General features: G+C 40.8%; 1 protein-coding gene across 8 annotated transcripts in view; it reads left to right on the forward strand.

Annotated features, from left to right (window-relative positions):
* Positions 1–13,309, forward strand: part of CASK (calcium/calmodulin dependent serine protein kinase) — a 454,527-nt gene that overhangs the window by 212,018 nt on the left and 229,200 nt on the right. The gene's annotated exons all lie outside the window — the stretch shown is intronic.

Here is a 13,309-nt window from a genome sequence, read left to right on the forward strand (position 1 = left end):
TTGTTATCTATTACATCATTAAAAAATTGCCCCAAAACTTATGGCAACACACATTATCTGTGTCTTTGCGTCAGGAATGTGGGCCCAGCTTAGCCAGGTTCTCTGGCTACGAGTCATTCACAAGGTTGCAATCAAGGTATCAGACAAGGCTGAAGTCATTTTAAGGCTCATCTGGGAGTGGATCTGCTTCCAAATACACTCACGTGGCTACTGGCAGGTTTTGGTTCCTCACAGGCTACTAGAGTGAGGGCCTCAGTTCCTCACTGTGGGCCTGAGTCCACCCTCAGTTTCTTGTCACACGAGCCTCTCCATAGAGCAGCTCACAACGTGGCAGCTAGCTTCATCAGAGGAAGCAAGCGAGAGGGCAAGAGAATGTACAAGCAAGACAAAAGTCAGTCCTGTAACCTAATCTCAAAAATCCTACACCATCGGTTCTGCTGTATCCTATTCGTTAGAAACAAACTCACTAGATCCACACACAAGGGGAAGGAATTACACAAGGGCGTGCATAATAGAAGGCAGGGTTCATTGGGAGCCATTTTAGAAGCTGCCTCCCTAATACATTGGCTATCTAGATCAAAATTCAAAAATATTTTACAGGTTTGCAGCAGAGGAGCAGAAACAGAGAAGGTGAAATTTAAGATCAGTTAACGTAAACTCCTTCATTCAGTTTCAAAAATATATGAGTACAAGATCAGTGTGAACTTAGTTGTGACTACTTATGTGAAACAGTTGTAAACGTTTTGGTTAGTTGTATGCAACAGCTTTAAAAGCCCTGAATGGAACCTTGTTGGTGTTAGGCACCGTCTAGTCGATTCTGACTGATAACGCCATGTGTGAGAGAGTAAAACTACCCCATAGGGTTTTCTGGGCCATAATCTTTATGGGAGCAGATCCCCAGGCCCTTTCTCCTGTGGAATGGCTGGTGGTTTTGAACCCCAGCCTTTTGGTTACCAGCCGAGTGCTTCACTGCTCTACCACCAGGGCTCCTCCAAATGGAACCTTAAACAAAAAAACCCGTTGCCGTCGAGTTACAACTCCAAGTGACCCTATAGAACAGAGTAGAACTGCCCCGTAGAGTTTCCAAGGAGCGCCTGGTGAATTCGAACTGCCGGCCTTTTGGTTAGCAGCTGTAGCACTTAACCACTACACCACCAGGGTTGCCAATAGAACCTTAGGCTACCTTAATTAGAAGTATACAGTATTCAGAATAAAATCCTTCCCGCAGTGTATTGTATACTGTTCGCCTCTGTGAACTGTTGATACTAAACAGGACACTGAAATGTTTCCAGTGGGAAAGAGCCTGGAAATTCCTTTTTTTCTTTTATTGTACTTTAGGTGAAGGTTTACAGAAAAAACTAGTTTCTCATCAGTTAGTACACACATTGTCCTATGACATTGGTTAACAACCCCACGACATGTCGACACTCTCCCTTCTCAACCCTGGGTTCCCTATTACCAGTTTTCCTGTTCCCACCTCCCTTCCAGTCCCTGCCCCACCCAGGGCTGGTGCGCCCCTCTTGTCTTGTTTTGTTCCATGGGCCTGTTCAATCTTTGACTAAAGTGTGAACCTCAGGAGCGACCTCAGTACTGAGCTGAAACGGTGCCCGGGGGCCATACTCTCAGGGTTTCTCTAGTCTCTGTCAGGCCAGCAAGTCTGGTCTTTTTTTTGTGAGTTAGAATTTTGTTCTACATTTTTCTCCAGCTCTGTCTGGGACCCTCTATTGTGATCTCTGTCAGAGCAGTCAGTGGTGGTACCCAGGCACCATCTCATTGTACTGGATTCACTCTGGTGGAGGCCGTGGTAGATGTGGTCCATTAGTCCTTTTGGACTAATCTTTCCCTTGTATCTTTAGTTTTCTTCATTCTTCCCTGCTCTCGAAGGGGTGATACCAGCGGGGTTTCCTAGATGGCCACTCACAGACTTTTCAGATCCCAGACGCTACCCACCGAAGTAGAATGTAGGACATTTTCTTTATAAACTATGTTATGCCAATTGAGCTAGATATTCCCTAAGATCATAAAAAAAAGATCATAGACCCTGGGAATTCTGTCAAAGAATAATGGCCTTCAGATTTTTTGCTAGCAAACCTATTAAGAGAATTTTGAAAAACTATGGAAAAAAAAAAGAAAAAAAAGTTTTTTCTTTTTTTTGTGTACCCCCCCACACATATTGTTAAATTGATAATATAAAAACTTTTATTGTGAGGATGTAATTTTTTCATATTGTATCCATCTTTAAAATATGTTTTCTCCAGAACTGTCAGCTACACATTTGTCTCATTCAGTTTATGGAAAAAGTATGCTATGTGACCTAAATGTCAGAGCTAGTCCTCATTGTCAAAACAATCAGCCAAAGCAGACACTTTCGGTCAGCGAAAAAAAAAAAACTTTTCTTTTTTTTTTAATAATTTTTATTGAGCTTTAAGTGAACGTTTACAAATCAAGTCACTCTGTCACATATAAGCTTGTATACACCTTACTCCATACTCCCACTACTCTCCCCCTAATGAGTCAGCCCTTCCAGTCTCTCCTTTCGTGACACTTTTGCCAGTTTCTAACCCTCTCTACCCTCCCATCTCCCCTCCAGACAGGAGATGCCAACACAGTCTCAAGTGTCCACCTGATACAAGTAGCTCACTCTTCATCACCATCTCTCTCCAACCCATTGTCCAGTCCCTTCCATGTCTGATGAGTTGTCTTCGGGAATGGTTCCTGTCCTGGGCCAACAGGTTTGGGGACTATGACCGCCGGGATTCCTCTAGTCTCAGTCCGATCATTAAGTCTGGTCTTTTTATGAGAATTTGAGGTCTGCAGTCATCGGTTGTGGCCGGGCACCATCTAGTTCTTCTGGTCTCAGGATGATGCAAGTCTCTGGTTCATGTGGCCCTTTCTGTCTCTTGGGCTCATAGTTATCGTGTGACTTTAGTGTTCATTCTCCTTTGATCCAGGTGGGTTTAGACCAATTGATGCATCTTAGATGGCCGCTTGTTAGCATTTAAGACCCCAGGCGCCACATTTCAAAGTGGGTTGCAGAATGTTTTCATAATAGAATTATTTTGCCAGTTGACTTAGAAGTCCCCTTAAGCCATAGTCCCCAAACCCCCGCCCTTGCTCCGCTGACCTTCGAAGCATTCATTTATCCAAGAAACTTCTTTGCTTTTGGTCCAGTCCAGTTGAGCTGACCTTCCGTGTATTGTCCTTCCCTTCACCTAAAGTGGTTCTTATCTACTAACTAATCAGTATATAGCCCCCTCCCCCCCACCCTCCCTCCCCCACCCTCCCTCCCTCCCCCACCCTCCCTCCCCCCTCCCTCCCCCCACCTTCCCTCCCTCCTCCCACCTTCCCTCCCTCCCCCCACCTTCCCTCCCCCCACCTTCCCTTCCTCCTCCCACCTTCCCTCCCTCCTCCCACCTTCCCTCCCTCCCTCCCTCCCCCCCTCGTAACCACAAAAGTATTTCTTCTCAGTTTATACTATTTCTCAAGATCTTATAATAGTGGTCTTATACAATATTTGTCCTTTTGCTTCTAATTTCACTCAGCATAATGCCTTCCAGGTTCCTTTATGTTATGAAATGTTTCACAGATTCGTCACTGTTCTTTATCCATGTGTGGTATTCCATTGTGTGAATATACCACAATTTATTTAACCATTCATCTGTTGATGAACACCTTGCTTCCAGCTTTTTGCTATTGTAAACAGAGCTGCAATAAACATGGGAGTGCATATATCTGTTCGTGTGAAGGCTCTTATTTCTCTAGGGTATATTCCGAGGAGTGGGATTTCTGGGTTATATGGTAGTTCTATTTCTAACTTTTTAAGAAAACGCCAGATAGATTTCCAAAGTGGTTGTACCATTTTACATTCCCACCAGCAGTGTATAAGAGTTCCAATCTCTCTGCAGCCTCTGCAACATTTATTATTTTGTGTTTTTTGGAGTAATGCCAGCCTTGTTGGAGTGAGATGGAATCTCATTGTAGTTTTAATTTGCATTTCTCTAATGGATGCAGTCTGAGACTTCTCTTTATTGGTGCATTTAGTCCATTTACATTCAGCGTAATTATAGATCAGTATGTTCATTTTGATGCCTTTTTATGTGTGTTGTTGACAATTTCATTTTTCCACTTACTTTTTTGTGCTGAGACATTTTTCTTTGTAAATTGTATGTTCCTCATTTTCATAGTATTTGACTTTATGTTTGCCGAGTCATTACGTTTTTCTTGGTTTTTGAGTTATGGAGTTGTTATACCTCTTTGTGGTTACCTTAATATCTACCCCTATTTTTCTAAGTAAAAACCTAACTTGTATTGTCCTATATCGCCTTGTATCCCTCTCCATATGGCAGTTCTATGCCACCTGTATTTAGTCCCTGTTTTTGATTATTGTGATCTTTTACATATTGGCTTCAATGATTCCCTGTTTTGAGCGTTTTTTTCTTTTTAAAATTAATCTTAATTTGTTTTTGTCATTTCCTTATTTGCGTTGTTATCAGGATGTTCTGTTCTGTGTCCTTGTGTTGTGCTGGTATCTGATATTATTGGTTTTCTGACCAAACAATTTCCGTTAGTATTTCTTGTAGCTTTGGTTTGGTTTTTGCAAATTCTCTAAGCTTCTGTTTATCTGTAAATGTTTTAACTTCGCCTTCATATTCTAGAGAGAGTTTTGCTGGATATACGATCCTTGGCTGGCAGTTTTTCTCCTTCAGTACTCTATATATGTCATCCCATTGCCTTCTTGACTGCATGGTTTCTGCTGAGTAGTCTGAACTTATTCTTATTGGTTCTCCTTTGTAGTAGGCCTGTCTTTTATCCCTGGCTGCTTTTAAAATTTTCTCTTTATCTTTGGTTTTGGCAAGTTTGATGATAATATGTCTTGGTGATTTTCTTTTTGGATCAATCTTAAATGGGGTTCGATGAGCATCTTGGATAGATATCCTTTCGTCTTTCATGATGTCAGGGAAGTTTTCTGCCAACAGATCTTCAACTATTCTCTCTGTGTTTTCTGATATCCCTCCTTCTTCTGGGACTCCAATCACACGCAAGTTATTCTTCCTGATAGATTCCCACATGATTCTTAGGGTTTCTTCATTTTCTTTAATTCTTTGATCTGATTTTTTTTCAGCTATATTGGTGTCAATTCCCTGGTCCTCCAGATTTCCTACTCTGCATTCCAAATGCTCGAGTCTGCTCCTCTGAATTGCTATTATGTTGTCGAATTCTGTAATTTTCTTGTTAATCTTTTGGATTTCTGAATGCTGTCTCTCTATGGATTCTTGCAACTTATTAATTTTTCCACCTTGTTCTTGAATAATCATTTTGAGTTCTTCAACTGCTTTATTAGTGTGTTCCTTGGCTTTTTCTGTAGATAACCTGAGGTCATCACTGATGTCTTGAATCATTCTGTAAATTAGTTTTTTATAGTCTGTATCTGAGAATTCCAGGATTGTGTCTTCATTTGGGAAAGATCTTAATTCGTTAATTTGGGGAGTTGTAGAAGCAATCATGGTCTGCTTCTTAATGTGGTTTGATATCGACTGCAGACTCCAAGCCATCTCTAAGATATTGTAGTGATTTATTTTATATTTGCTCACTGAATCTTATCTTGTTTTGTTTTCTTTCAATATACGTAGATGGGCTACTAGATTCCGCTGTCTTGATTGTCGTAGCCCTTGAATCACTTATGTCCTAGTACCAGCTGGTTTGGGCTGTTACCAGATATATAAGCCTAAGAGTCCATTCACTATTCTTGAGTAGAGTCTGATTTTGTGACACCAAGTGTGTGGTGCAGACTGTCACCTATCTACCTAGAGAAGTAGTGGTGATAGTCGTGTGCACCAGATTCTAGTAGCAGCAGGGTTTCACACTCCAGGGGGGGCAAGATGCTGACAGGCTTCCCCCAAGTGCCAGTGAGGTAGGTGTGTCTCTATTCCTAAAGCACTTTGTTGGGTGGGCTCTGCAGCTGTACCTTAGGCCCCCAATGCAAGTACCTCTACAGATTGGTAGGTGTCACCCTCCTTAGACCCCTAAGGCAGAAGGCTAGGTGGTCTGGGGGGAGCTTCAGCCCTCAGTTCCCTGTTGTGGGTGGGTGAGGGCTCTGTTGAATACCCAGCAGAGATATCAGACCTGGGAAACTTGTCTTTCCAGTAATCAGCTAAAACAGTTATAGTCAGATCCCTATCAGAAATGCCTTTGCATTACAATAGCCACCTTGTTCCCTGTAGGGATGAAAGCCCAAGACTGGATCACATGTGCTTGGCTGGAGCTGGTTCTGTGTTTTTAGTCCAATTAGGGAAGGATTTTTGGTCCCTGGGTTTTTTGTGGCTGCTTCTCTCAGGCCAGGAGAATGGGTTAGGAAAAGACCAAAAAAAAAAAGAAGGAAAAACTGCAGGGCAGTTCACTTTCTGTCTCAGGAAATTCCAGTGTTAATGAAGCCGCCTGGGAAGGGGAGGGGAGGGTTCAGATAAATAGGAGAGAGTAGCACCCCAGAATACAAAGTTACTTATCTTGCTTGGGATGACTGTTTTATCTGAGATTCCCAAGGGGCACGTCGACTGTGTGCGCTGGCTGGGTAGAGATTGCCCCTGAGGGTCAGGCCGCGTCCCTTTCTTGCGCTGTCTCAGAAGTCGTGGTTAGTTCCTCCGCTCCCACTCTAAAGCCCAACACCAAGGTTCCCCGGCTGGCACACTGCACTCCAGGCTCCACAATCAGTCGCTGCCTCCCGGTGACTTCTCCTGTCAGCCTGCATGCACTGGCTGGGCTTCCCCCAGGTCAATTCTGGGGGGTAGGCCTACGTCCCGTGTTTGCCCTGTCACAGGATGCCGTGCTCAGCTCCCCTGCGCCCAGTCCAGAGCCCGGCGCCAAGGTTTTCTGACTGGGACGCTGGCTCCAGGCTCCGAAAACAGTCGCTGCTTCCCCGTGGTTGTTCGTTCTCAGTCTCCGTCACTCAGGTCAACTCTTTAGATCTGTGTTTGATGGTCAGGGTTCGTAGATTGTCGTGTATGTGATTGATTGACTTGTTTTTCCGAGTCTTTGTTGCAAGAGGGATCCGAGGTAGCTTCTACCTAGTCAGCCATCTTGGCCCCGCCTCTGTTTTCAAATAAAATTAAAGTATTAATAGGCATCCCTGTGACAATCATCTTACTATTGATTTCTAATTCTAAACTAAATAAGTCTTTGGTATAAATATATTGTCTGGATGAAATAAGGCAGCACCCCTCTTTCTTCCTGAAACTCTCTTTGTTTTCCTCTCAAGGGCCCCTCCCTTAGGAGCAGTGCATTCCCCATTAGTCTCTTTGAAGCCAGGTAGGCTTTTCAGGATGGATGAGTGGTTTGTCCTTCTCTTTTGAGAAGGGATATTGTGTGAGTGGAGGTATTTAAAGGAAAACTGGAATACCACAAACTATTTTTCAGACAGATCAAATTATGGCAGTTGAAGGCATGGAAATTGATTACCTTAAAAATATCCTTGTTCATGTGTCCTCTGCAAGGACTTTGGGTACCTCCAGAGCTACTCAAATCCCAGTTTTGAAGACCACCATCATGGAAGAGGTATTTAGGAGACTGAGAGGCTTTAGTTACCCAAGAATCTATTGGTTTTCTTATTCTGCTAAGAGTCCCCACAGCAGAAGCCCACAGGAAGAATATCAGAGATATCAGTTACTTGAAAGATCCTCATGTGGATGAAGGTTATGCTGATGTGGTGTAGCATCAGGGGCTGTAACTAGAATAAAGTGGCAGGCATATACCAAACCCATTGCCATCGAGTCAGTTCCAACTCATAGCGACCCTAGAGGACCGAGTAGAACTGCCCCATAGAGTTTCCAAGGAATGGCTGGTGGATTTGAACTGCTGACCTTCTGTTTAGCAGCCAAGGCCTTAACCATTGCACCACCAGGGCATACAGAGGCAGATTTCTCCTCCAAGTAAGAAAAGCCTCGTTAATGATTAGACTTATCCATGAATGATGAGGGCTTTCTTCCAGAATATGCAGTTGCTCACTAGAAATGCTCAAGCTGAAGCTGGATCCATCCAGCGGGTTAAAGATAAAGCTTTATTTTGAACTTGAGGACCTAGGACGTCCCTTCCAGCTTTAAGATACATATTTCATCTGGCTTAGATTTATTCTTCGTTCAAGAAATATGTTTCTGTCCATATTTTTATTCACTGGGGGATAAAAACAGGTTTTATCATGTACTATTATGAAGTCAGTAACAAAATTTTAAAATTTCTCTAAATTTCAACATCTGCTATTTTGTTTCAAAAGGGTCTAAGCAGCAGTGTAGTAGATAATTTTTGGTGTCACATAGGGTCGCTATGAGTTGGAATCGACTCGACAGTGGGTTTGGTTTTTGGTTTTTAAAGCTGGGTTAGCATCCAAAATCAAACCCAGTGCCGTCGAGTCGATTCCGACTCATAGTGGTCCTATAGGACAGAGTAGAACTGCCCCATAGAGTTTCCAAGGAACAGCTGGTGGATTCGAACTGCCGCCCCTTTGGTTAGCAGCCATAGCACTTAACCACTATGCCACCAGGGTTTCCTGGTTAGTATCCAGCTCTGCTAATTATGTAACTCTGGCCAAATCTTTAACTTCTCTGAGCCTCAGTTTTCTTACCTTTAAAGTCTTCATAAGGTTATGAGAACTAGATGAGAAATTATATGTGCATTTACTTTGTACATGGTGACATGCTCTACAAGTATAAGACATTGTTTCCAGTGGATTTAACAGGGTAGTTTTAGTTCCTCAGTTTTGAAGCAATCTGTATGGGATTTTATATAGCTAATTTTATCTGATTCATTTGTGAGTTAAATAATATAATCCATCAATGGCTATATATTGAGGTGAGACCTCACTAAAGTTGAATATTTACTAGTGACCTAATCCTAACATTAACCCAAATCACTAAAACATGGGTTTTATAATTTAATTTTTTTTCATATTTTGGAAATTTTCAAATGATAAGAGAATAGTATAATGAACCCCAGCACATCTGTCACTGAGCTTCAATGTATTTCCTGGAGATTTCTAAAGCATTATCATTTCACCTATAAATATTTCTGTTTGTATTTCTACCAGATATGGATTTTTTTCTAGCATAACCATAATACTGTTATACCTAACAGAATTGACAGTTCCAAATAATATGTAATATTGAGTTGATTTCAAGTTTCCCTGATTGAACATTAATTTTTTGGACATTATTTTATAGAGCAGTTTTAGGTTTGCAGAAAAATTGTGCAGAAAGTACAGAGTTCTCATATACTTCCTCTACCCTTGTATACTGTTTCTCCTATTAGTAACATCTTGCATATGGTGTGGTCCATTTGTTACAATTGATAGGCCAGTATTGATACAATATTAACTAACGTCTATAGTTTACATTAGGGTTCACTCTTTGTGTTGTACAGTGCTATGGGTTTTGGCAAATGTTCATAATGTCATGTGTCCACCATTACAATATCTTACAGAATACTTTGACTGCCCTAAAAGTGCCTTGGACTCCCTCTAATTCATCTTCCTTCCCTCCCCCTGAACCCTTGCTGATAAGCACTGATCCTTTTACTGTCTCTATAATTTTGCTTTCTCCAGAATGTCATATAGCTGGAATCATACAATATAGCTTTTTCAGGCTGGCTTCTTTCACTAGCTTCTTAGCAATATACACTTAAGGTTCTTCCATACCTTTTTGTAGTTACTAGCTTGTTTCTTTTTATTGCTGAATAATACTCCATTGTATGGGTGTACCGTAGTTTATCCATTCACCTATCAAAGGACGTCTTGGTTGCTTCCAATTTTTGGCAATGATGAATAAAGCTGCTGTAAACATTTGTATTTACGTTTTTATGTGGTCATATGTATTCAGCTCATTTGAGTAATGAACATGAATTTTAAATAACATATTTCTAAATTTATAAGAGTTTTGGAAACACTGGTGGCGTAGTGGTTAATTGCTATGGCTGCTAACCAAGGGATTGCAGTTCAAATCCTCAGGGCACTCCTTGGAAACTCGACGGGGCAGTTCTATCTACTCTGTCCTGTAGGGTCGCTATGAGTCGGAATCAACTCTACGGCACTGGTTTTTTTGATGGATCTGGAAGTAGATTATAAACTCATAGTTTAAATAATTTAGCTAGTTTTGAAAAGGGCCAGGAACCAAATAACCCATTGCCGTCGAGTCGATTCTGACTCATAGTGATCCTATAAGACACAGCTGGTGGATTCGAACTGCTGGCCTTTTGATTAGCAGCCTGAGCTCTTAATCACTGAGCCACCAGGCTTTCAGGAACCAAATAGAACTATAAAATTGTTCTTTTGTATCATTATGTTTTATAATTTCACCTTAACAATGATCCCCACCAAGGTTTTTGCATTCTTCTTGATCTCTGGAGTTTAAAACAAACAACAATAACAATAAGTCAATTACTGTAAGATATATGGTCCTGAGGAAAATCAAATAGCACTAAGTTTATGTATGCCTCCACCTGCTGGCTAGGTAAGAGATTGCTTGTAGAGCTGCGGTATAAACTAACCAAATGAAGAAAGCAAACATGTTGCTGTCATAGACTCATAGGAACCCTATAGGACAGAGTAGTACTGCCCCATAGGGTTTCCAAGGCTGTAAAGGCTGGAAGCAGACTGCCAAATCTTTCTCCCGCAGAGCACCTGGTGGGTTCAAACCACTGACATTAACCATTGTGCCACCAGGGCTCCTTAAAATAAACTAAGCTACTATAGAATTAGTTACTTTTTTCTGGCAATGGAGCCCTGATGGCGCAGTGGTTAAGAGCTATGGCTGCTAACAAAAAGGTCGGCAGTTTGAATCCACCAGCAGCTCCTTGGAAACCCTATGGGACAGTTCTACTCTGTCCTATAGGTTCACTATGAGTCACAATCGACTGGACGGCAACGGGTTTTTTTCTAGCAATAGATGTATTTACCAGGTGTTGATGGCTCAAGTTATGCGTTATTTAGATCCTTCTCACAGTTTTCTGACGTGACACCAATAGAGTAGACAAGGGAAGGGAAAACAAATTTAAGGTTAGTTAACTTTGTTGTTTGTTGGCTGCTTGGAACAGCTTTGATAATTTTGGTGGAGAAAAGGCTAGAGAAAACAATATATTTGATTATCAGTGAGTTTCCAAGGCTGTAATCTTTACAGAAGCAGACTGCCACATCTTTCATCCACGGAGTGGCTGGTGGGTTTGAACCGCCAACCTTAACCACTGTGCCACCAGAGCTACTTAAAATAAACTAAACTACTCCAGAATTAGTTACTGGTTTCTAGCAATAGATAAACTTATCTCAGGTATTCAAGTAATGATGGCTTAAGTTATAGATTATTTGGATCCTTTTCAGTTTTCTGACATGACACTAGTAGGGAAGGGAAAACAAATGAAAGACTGTCAGTAAACTTTGCTATTTGTTGGCTGTTTGGAACAGCTTTGATAATTTTAGTGGAGAAGAGTTTAAAGAAAATAATAGATTTGGATTATCAGTGACTTTCTTCATACGGTGTGTATATATATATTTGCCACAGACTATAACCAACTGTTTTTTTTTTTCCTAAACTGAAGTCATAAAATTATATGGCCCAGTCAAGTTGATCAAGTTGCTTATTACGTTAGAAACTCCTTAGAACTAGTTAATATATCTAAAAAAAAAACTCAAAGCCATTGCTGTAGAGTCAGTTGAGACCCTGTAGGACAGAGTTGAACTGCACCATAGGGTATCCAAGGCTATAAATCTTTATGGAAGCAACTGCCACATCCTCCTCCCATGGACTGGCCTGAACCACCAATCTTTTGATTGGCAGCAAGTGCTTTAACCACTGTACCATCAGGCTTAGAGCACACTTAAAGGCAGAGATGCACAGAAAGAGAACTTCAGAGCTGGAAAAGATTAGAGCAGTAGATTTCAGAATTTAGCATTGGAAAAGCCTATGTAGCACTGGTTTGGCATGCATGTACCCAGGTTCCACCCCTAGACATTCAGTTTCAACAGACATGGCTTCTGATGCAGGTCAAGAGATGATTGACCTTTAAGGTAGGGGTAATACGATTTAGAGATTGCATTGTCATTTTCCCCAACACATATAGTAGTTTGGTAGAAACCTGTATTTGCTTATGCCTTGGAATTATAGTTAAATTTGTACCTGTCTGCAGCAATTTGCTGAAACATTTTTTTAAATGTCGGTTCAATTTTGAAGACAAGAGTTATGTCATGTCACCTCCCCAAAAATCAAATCTTTATTTCTAAGTAGCACATTTGGGCTTGTCTTTTATAGTGTCTGGTACTTGAGTTAAGCTGTAAATTTTGAACTGACTGGCCGAGGAATTGTAATTACCATATTACAGCATGATTACATATACCACAGGGAGATTTTGCAGTAATTAAATATGGATTTAAAAGACATCTGACATGAAAACAATAGTTTGTATCTTTTACAATAATATTACGTTTCTCTTTTTGAAGCTCATAAAGGAGATAATAGACTGAAAGCCCTTTTGGAAATTTTATTTTATTAATTTTTTTTAGTCTGGTGTTTATGCTTCGAGAAGACAGTATTTGTGGCATTCATTTATACTGATAGAACAGAACTAATTACTACTTATCAGCAAACTTGCCACTTAAGGGGAAATATGCTTGCCTCATATTGAGCAATAAAAATCTAGACTATAACATTTTAATGCATTTGAATATCTGCACATAGTTTTATAGCTAGTCTTAGCTGATCTATTTTGAATTTTTGTTTTTATGTGTGATGGCATAAGTTACTATTCATTCATTCAGCACATATTTATTGAATGCCAACTTATGTGCCAGATAATAGGGAATGGTTAGAAAATACTGTTTGGTCCTAGCAGGCATTGATACTTTAGGGAATTCAATAAGATGGGATATATGAAAGCTCCTAGCCAAATGCCTGTGTAGGTCTTCAATAAATACTGATTGAAAGAAGAAAACTTCTGTATTCTTATAAATTCTTAAAAGTTACTTAATCATTTCACTTGGCTAGTTTCACTACTATATCAAAATATTTAGTTGCATTTTAGTTTTAAGAACTGTGTGTTGCGGCTTCCCAACACAACCCCCATGGGTCAGAATCAACTCATGGCAACCCCATGTGTGTCAGAATAGAACTCTGCTGATTTTTGGAAAGTAAATTGCCAGGCCTTTCTTCTGAGGCACATCTAGGTGGACTCCAACCTTTCAGTTTGCAGCCAAGCACGATAACCTTCTACACCATCCAGGGACTCCATGTCGTTGTTGTTGTTGTTAGGTGCCGTCAAGTCAGTTCCAACTCATAGCGAT

This window comes from Elephas maximus, chromosome X, assembly GCF_024166365.1.
Source record: "Elephas maximus indicus isolate mEleMax1 chromosome X, mEleMax1 primary haplotype, whole genome shotgun sequence".
Classification (NCBI taxonomy): Eukaryota; Metazoa; Chordata; class Mammalia; order Proboscidea; family Elephantidae; genus Elephas; species Elephas maximus.